This window comes from Zingiber officinale, chromosome 8A (assembly GCF_018446385.1).
Source record: "Zingiber officinale cultivar Zhangliang chromosome 8A, Zo_v1.1, whole genome shotgun sequence".
Lineage (NCBI taxonomy): Eukaryota > Viridiplantae > Streptophyta > Magnoliopsida > Zingiberales > Zingiberaceae > Zingiber > Zingiber officinale.
Window position 1 is genome coordinate 22,713,237 of NC_056000.1, and position 8,116 is coordinate 22,721,352.

Consider the following 8,116-nt stretch of genomic DNA (forward strand, 5'->3'; position numbering starts at 1 on the left):
CTAGGATTTTAATTAATTTATTGCCTTCTAATATGGTATTGTGTGTAGGTAAGTACAAGTGTGCTCATGACCTATGGAGCAAGGTGGTTACTCTTCATGAAAACCATACACAAGTCCAAGAAGTGGAGAAGCCTAAGGGGGAAGGGCTCATTGGTCTAAGAGAAGGAGAAGGAGCAATCAGATGTTGATACGTGTTCAACATCTGATGAGGAGGAAAAAGTGGAATCGATCACAACTTCGGAGGGGGAAGAAGTAGAACCGTCCACGTCTTCAAAAGAGGAAGAAGAATCCAAGGTGAGTGAAGAAGTAGTCATGGAAGTTCAACCCTCAACTTCATCTACTGGGAAGAGAGGGAAGAACCACATCAAGTGCTTTAAGTGTGGGAAAATGTGACACTACAAGAGTATATGTCCTTCGCTCAAGAAGGTAAAGGAGGTAACCCCTGTATCCACTAAAGTTCATTTAGAATCTAATGCGAACTATAAGAAGGGTGGTTCCAAGAAAAAGAAGTGATACATCATTTACTTCACGTGTAGTGAAAGGGAATATTACCACACAAAGTGGCCAATGAAGGGAGTGCTCAACAAGATGGAGCAATTGAAGCAATGGAGAAGAATGAAGCTATGTGAATTCTCATATCAAGGGGGAGCTCCAATGGTAGGTAGGAGGGTAATTCCTAACTTGATCTTTAATTCTAATATTAATTCAAATTTTAGGAACATGCATACGAGAGATAATAATGTAGGTTATTTATCCATGCATAATTTTAGATTTAGGTATAATGATAGGAAAAGGTTAACAAGGTGGATAACCCTAGGAAATCATACTCTAAGGTTAGACATAACAAAAAATAATCCACTTTGCCTGAGGAGAAGAAGGTAGTGAAAGACCTAGGTGTTAATCCTAAGAAAGGGAGACACATGCCTAGGAAGGATAGGTCTAAGAATGTCTATGGTGAACAAATTAATTCTAGGATTAGGAACCTAGAAGTAAAGAATCAAGCTTTAAGGGAAAAGCTTGATCGGTTAGAGAAATCCCTTGAAAGATTTAATGTTTGATCTATGAGATTAGGTATGATGATGGGTAGTCAAAGACCCAATAGTGATAGATCCGATTTGAGATACCAATCTTCATCAAATAAGGGTAAAGGGAAGTTACTCATAGAGCACTTTGGTGGGTATGTCATAGTAGAGTTCCCTAAGGCCAAAAGAAAGTCACATGCAACGATTACAAGTATAAATGACAAGGGGGAATCCTCCAAGGCTAGAGAATGTAAGTACCTCAAGGTAGTTTTGATGTGATCAACTAAGTCAGGTTAGGTCCTGTTGGTATTTAACCATTGTGTCTAAGTGTACAGAAACTTAGGAGCACAAGAAGTCAAGCAAAAGAAACAGCTAGCGAGAATGACGACACGGAAGAGAGCCGATAAGTTTGGTGCGTCTGAGGGACGAGGTGCTGCGGAAGAATACGCGGGTGGATAAGTAGGAGGCACGCGACATTTCTGAGGGATAAGAAGCCAGAGCGAAAGATTGCTTGAAGGCCGGAAGTTGGGTTCGGGTGAGCCCTATTCTAGATGGCCGAGATCATCTAAGCGAGTAGAGCAAGAGCAGAAGATCTGGACCAATGCGAGCGAGACCGAAACGGAAGACCCGAACCAAAAAGTCAACTAGAAGTTAATGTTGGTAGCTACTCGGAAAACCTAGAGGTTCCACTGTACAAAAATTTTGTACAAAGATCTAAACCTTTTCCTAGCTACCATGTGTTCTTTTAAATTAAATTTTGGATCGCCTGCGGAACTTAACACGTTTGATCCAAAACTTAATCTATTCGTTCTTTTAGGTTTTGACTTGGATCTCCTGCGGAACTTAACACGTTCGACCCAAATCACCTTAAGTTATTAATTCCATTAAATATTAATTTCTATAATTGGTTCTCAGTACTGACGTGGCAAGGCACATGGCCTTCTTGGATATGGGAGCAACCACCACCGACTAGACAAAACCTTTTATAGAAATCTAATATTTAATTTCCTAAAATAACTTTAGGTTAACCGAAAAGAACAATCAAATCACAAGGAAAAATAAAACAAAAGAACACAACTTCGAAAAACATATTCGAAATACTAAAATCGTAAGCCTCTTGTATTTGGTATTATTTCCATAAATAACTAGCATGATGCGGAAAGAAAATTACTAGTTATACCTTCTAGAAAGACCTCTTGATCTTCTACCGTATTCCTTTTCTAACCTCGGACGTTGTGTAGGCAACAATCTTCCGAGATGAGAAACCACCAAGCACCTTCTTCTCCTCCTAGCTAGGTTCGGCTAACAGAAAGAAGCTTCACCAAGGACGAAGAACAAAACACCAACCAAGCTCCAAGGGATACAAGCTCTCTCTCCTTCTTCTTCTTCTTCTTCTTCTCCAAGTAGTATCCGGCCACCACAAGAGCTCCAAGCCAATACAGAAGGTTCGGCCACAACCAAGAGGAAGAGAGGAAGAGAGGTTGGCCGGCCACAACATCAAGGAAAAGAGGGAGAGAAATAATAGAGGTTGTTCACCATGTAGCCTTCTCTACCCCCTCTTTTATAATCCTTGGTCTTGGCAAATAAGGAAATTTAATTAAAAACTTCCTTAATTCTTTTGCCATGAAAAAGAAAATTTTATTTAATTAAAAACAATTTTCCTTTTCTCAATTTACATGGCCGGCCACCATCAAGCTATAAACAAGGAGAGTTTTAATTAATTAAAACTTCCTAATTTGTCTCCAAAAATTTATAAAAAATTTCTCCAATAATTTTCCCTTCATGGTGATTAATAAAAAGGAAATTTAATAAATTAAAATCTTTCTTTTAAACATGTGGATAAAAAGAAAGCTATCTCTAAAAATTAAAATCTCTCTTAATCTACAAATAAGGAAAGATATCAAATCTTTTCTTAATCTTTTGTAGAAACTAATAAAAGAGAATTTTTAAACTTTCTTTTAAATCATGAACATGGTTAAAAAGGAAAGTTTTCTTAAAATTTAAAATCCTCCTTTAATCAACAAATAAGGAAAGATTTCAAATTTTAAACTCTCTTTTAAACATGTAGATGATTTACAAATAAGGAAAGTTTTTACCAAAAAATTAAAACCATCCTTTTAAACTACAAATAAGGAAAGAGATTAATCTCTTCTCTTAATCTATTGTAGAAAGCTATAAAAGGAAATTTTTAATTTTTAAACTCTCTTTTAAAATCATGATATCCACATAAGAAATAATTTTAATAAAAATCCTTTTTAATATTCTAGTGGCCGGCCACCTAAGCTTGGGACCCAAGCTTTGGCCGGCCACTAACTTGGCCCATCCTTGGCCGGCCCTAGCTTGGGTTCCAAGCTAGCTTGGCCGGCCCCATTGGATGGGTAAGAAGGTGGGTATGCGGTGGGTATAAATCTCTATATACTAGAGGCTACGATAGGGACCGAGAGGAGGAATTGGTTTTGGTCTCCAGATGAAATTAAGCATCCCGTGTTCGCCCCGAACACACAACTTAATTTCATCAATAATAATTCATTCCACTAAAAAACTATTATTGAACAACCGCACCAATCCCAAATTACATTTTGGGCTCCTTCTTATTATGAGTGTGTTAGTCTCCCTATGTTTAAGATAACAAATGTCCACTAATTAAGTAAGTTACTGACAACTCGCTTAATTAATATCTAGCTCCAAGAGTAGTACCACTCAACTTCATCGTCATGTCGGACTAAGTCCACCTGCAGGGTTTAACATGACAATCCTTATGAGCTCCTCTTGGGGACATTCTCAACCTAGATCACTAGGACACAGTTTCCTTCTATAATCAACAACACACTATAAGTGATATCATTTCCCAACTTATCGGGCTTATTGATTTATCGAACTAAATCTCACCCATTGATAAATTAAAGAAATAAATATCAAATATATGTGCTTGTTATTATATTAGGATTAAGAGCACACACTTCCATAATAACTGAGGTCTTTGTTCCTTTATAAAGTCAGTATAAAAGGAACAACCTCAAATGGTCCTACTCAATACACTCTAAGTATACTAGTGTAATTATATAGTTAAGATAAACTAATACCTAATTACACTACGACCTTCCAATGGTTTGTTCCTTTCCATCTTGGTCGTGAGCTACTGTTTATAATTTATAAGGAACCGATAACATGATCTTCTGTATATGACACCACACACCATGTTATCTACAATATAAATTAATTGAGCAACTACATTTATCATAAATGTAGACATTTGACCAATGTGATTCTTATTTCTAGATAAATGTTTATACCAAAAGCTAGGCTTTTAATATATACTCTAACAATCTCCCACTTATATTAAAAGACTAAGCTGTCATATCTGCTGTCATACATCTGATTCCCAACCCTTCAACATGCCCATCAAAAGCTCTTGTCTTAAGGACCTTAGTGAAAGGATCTATAGGTCATCACCTGATGCAATCTAGGCAGCAACAACTTCTCCTCGTTTATACGATTTCTCGTATTGGGTGGTACTTGCGCTCTATTGTGTTTACTTGCCTTATAGACTTATGGTTTCTTCAAGTTTGCTACTGCACCAACATTATTACAATAAATTGTAACAATCTTTGGACAAACCAGAAATCATATCTAAGTCTATCTTGAGGTTATTGAGTCATTCAGCTTTTATGGCTACCTCAGAGGCTTGCCATATACTAAGCTTCTGTGGTGGAGTCCAGAAAAACACCTATGCTTATCACTCTTCCATAGTTATGACTTTACCTCCTAAAGTAAACACAAAAACTCCGATGTTGACTTATTATTATCCCTATCCGATTGGAAGCCAAAATCCATGCAACCCACTAGGACCAAATTAACTGTCTTGTAAGCTAGCATATAATCTCTAGTGCCTCTAAGGTACTTCAATATATGTTTTACTGCAGTCCACTGTTCTTGTCCAGGGTTACTTTGATATCTGTTAACTATGCCCTTGGCAAAACAGATTTCTGATCTCGTGCATAGCATATATTAGGCTTCCGATAGCCGAAGCATAAAGAATTGCCTTTATTTCCTTTATCTCCTTTGATGTCTACAGAGACATATCTTTAGATAAAGTTACTCCATCCTAAAAAAGTAAGAAACCTTTCTTGGAGTTTTGCATGCTTAAAACGAGCAAGGATTTTTCCGATATATGAAGCTTAGAATAAGTAAAATATTCTTTTCTTGCGATCCCTTATTACTTTGATCTCAAGAATATATACATTCTCCCAAGTCCTTTATATCGAATTGTTTGGACAACCATACCCTTACTTCTGACAATATTTTGATATTGTTTCCAACTACCAAAAATGTTATCTACGTATAGTACAAGAAATACCACCACGCTTCCATCACACCTTTTGTATACACAAGACTTATCCAGTTACTAAATGAATCCAAAGGTCTGGATTACTTTGATAAACTGGATGTTCCAAGACCTTGAAGCTTTGTATCAGTCCATAGACTGATTGAGCTTGCACACAAGATGCTCTTAGCCCTTTGCAATGAACCCTTCTGGTTGCTTTATATGGATGCTTTCTTCAAGACTTCCATTAAGGAATGCTGTCTTGACATCCACTTACCAAATAGATAAAAGAATACGGATAGACTTAAGCATGGCTACCGGTGAAAAGTTTCCTTTTCATTTAGCCTTGCTTTGAAAGTTTCTACCTTTCTGTCTATCTCTCTTTTCCTATTATAGACCTTTTTACACCCAAAGGCTTTTACACCATTTGGTGGTTCTACAAGCTTCCAGATTTTATTAGAATACATATATTCTAATTCTGTTATTCATTACTCTTTGCCAAGATGTTGCATCTTTATCTTGGAGTGTTTCGTCATATGTCCGGAGATCAGGTTCATGTCCTCCAGGGATCGAGTCAAAAAACTCTCCCAAAACATGAATCTTTTTAAGTTGCCTAACAACCCTCCCACTACGACAAGGCACTTTCTTCAATTGTGTATCATTTGTGATACGTGTTGCAGTTTTCTTATGGTATCTCATCTTGTACAGTTGGTACTAGATTAGACATGTCTTTTATTATTTCCTTAAGAACAAATTTTCTTATGGGCACATGGTTTATTACATAGTCCTTTTCTAAAAATCGGTCATTGATGCTAACAATGACCTTCTGATTTTTAAGACTATAAACCTACTTTCATTTCACTAGGATAACCCACAAACAAGTGAATTCCTGTCCAACTTATCATTATCTCTCTTCTGCATATGTGCTGGACTACCCGAATCCGAATATGCTTCGAAATAGGCTTACGCCTATTCAGCAATTCTATATGAGTAGAGAGTTCTGACTTTAGAAGGTACTATATTCACTTCCGTTTCCAGAGTATATCCTTAAAATGATTTTGATAATATTCTTAATAACTCATCAATCTACTTATTTCCATAAGAGTCCTATACCTTCCTTTTCCTACACCATTCTGTTGGGGTGTACCAGGTGCAGTTAGTTGGGATTGAATCCCTACTTCTGATAAATGACTCCTAAATTCTCCCAAGAGGTACTTGCCACTACGATCTTACCGTAGTGTCTTGATACTTTTACTTTGTCGTTTCTCCACATCAGCCTCGTACTCTTTGAACTAATCAAAGCACTTAGACTTGCGGCACATCAAGTAAATATATCCGTATCTCAAATAGTTGTCTATAAAATAGATGAAATATTTGAAACAACCTCTTGCCTGGATGCTCATAGGATCACACAAATCAGAATGAACCAATTCCAATATATCTTTGACTCCATACCCCTTAGACTTAAAAGCTTCTTGGTTATTTTTCCTTCCAAGTAAGACTCGTAGGTTGGAAAGATTTCCACTACTAATGAATCCAACTCAAGTCAATATAACCTAGCCTTAGAAGCCAAAGATATAATTGGTTCATTTTCGAAGGTTACTTTCTCTTAAAGTTAGAAGATGTGTTACTAATTTCCATTTGTTGTATCGTGAGAGTTATTGGATTTATAAATTGCCAACCAACGTACCAGAGCAGATAACTTCCCTCTTTTTCTTAATAACAACTTTGTTATTTAAAAGAGGCAGAATATCAAGTTCTTTGAATAGTTTAGAAACGGAAAACTAGTTCTTTCTAAACTTGGTGCGTAAAGACAATTACTCAAAAATCCATGTTTTATTCTTATCAAAAGATAAACATCTCCCACTGCAACAGCTACCATTTTTACAGTAGTGCCCATGTAGACGATGTTTTAATTTTCATTTAGTTGCCGGGTTTCCTGGAACCCTGCAATGAATTGCGGACATGATTAATGGCATCTGTATCTACACTCCAGGTTCTGGTAGATAACACCACTAAACATGTTTCAACTAATGAATTAAATACACCTATATTGTTCTTAGTTTTAAGAAGACAGTCTACCTTAATGTCCAAGTCCTATTTCCAATCATTACAATTGGGATTACTAAGTCTTTCTTATAGTATGACTACTAGAGGATTGACAAATATTTTAAATCCTAAGAATCACAAAAATACTTGGTCAAGATCAACTCCTTAAACATCTCCATGAATTTTGTATGCCACGATAGTGTGGACGTATACAAAATCGAAGAGGAGATTTTATTCATTAATTTTATTATCTCGTCAACTTTACTTTATGACAAATAAAATTAATAGTTGATCTGTCTTTGATCAAATATTTGGTCAAAAACTTTTGAATTTAAAAAAAATATTGATTCCTCAAACAATATTATTTAAATTCACCAACACCTCAAACACCGTGAATTTTGCATGCCACGTTAGTGTGGACGTATACAAATTCAACATTTGTAAAAGAAGGGTTTTAACCCATTAATTTTATTATCTTGTCAACCTAACTTTTTGACAAATAAAATTAATAGTTGGTATCATTTGGTCACACAAATAGTAGCAATGACTCCGATGGGGAGGATACTATTAGATGTGTCTAAGTGTATACCATTACTTGACACTAAGTCCATTAATAAGATTATGCCCCTTCCGTTGGGGAAGATCACACGCTCTTAATTAACTTCCTATAGTCATCCAAAAATGGAAGTCTGTTCTAGTGATCCACAAACAAGCTCATCCG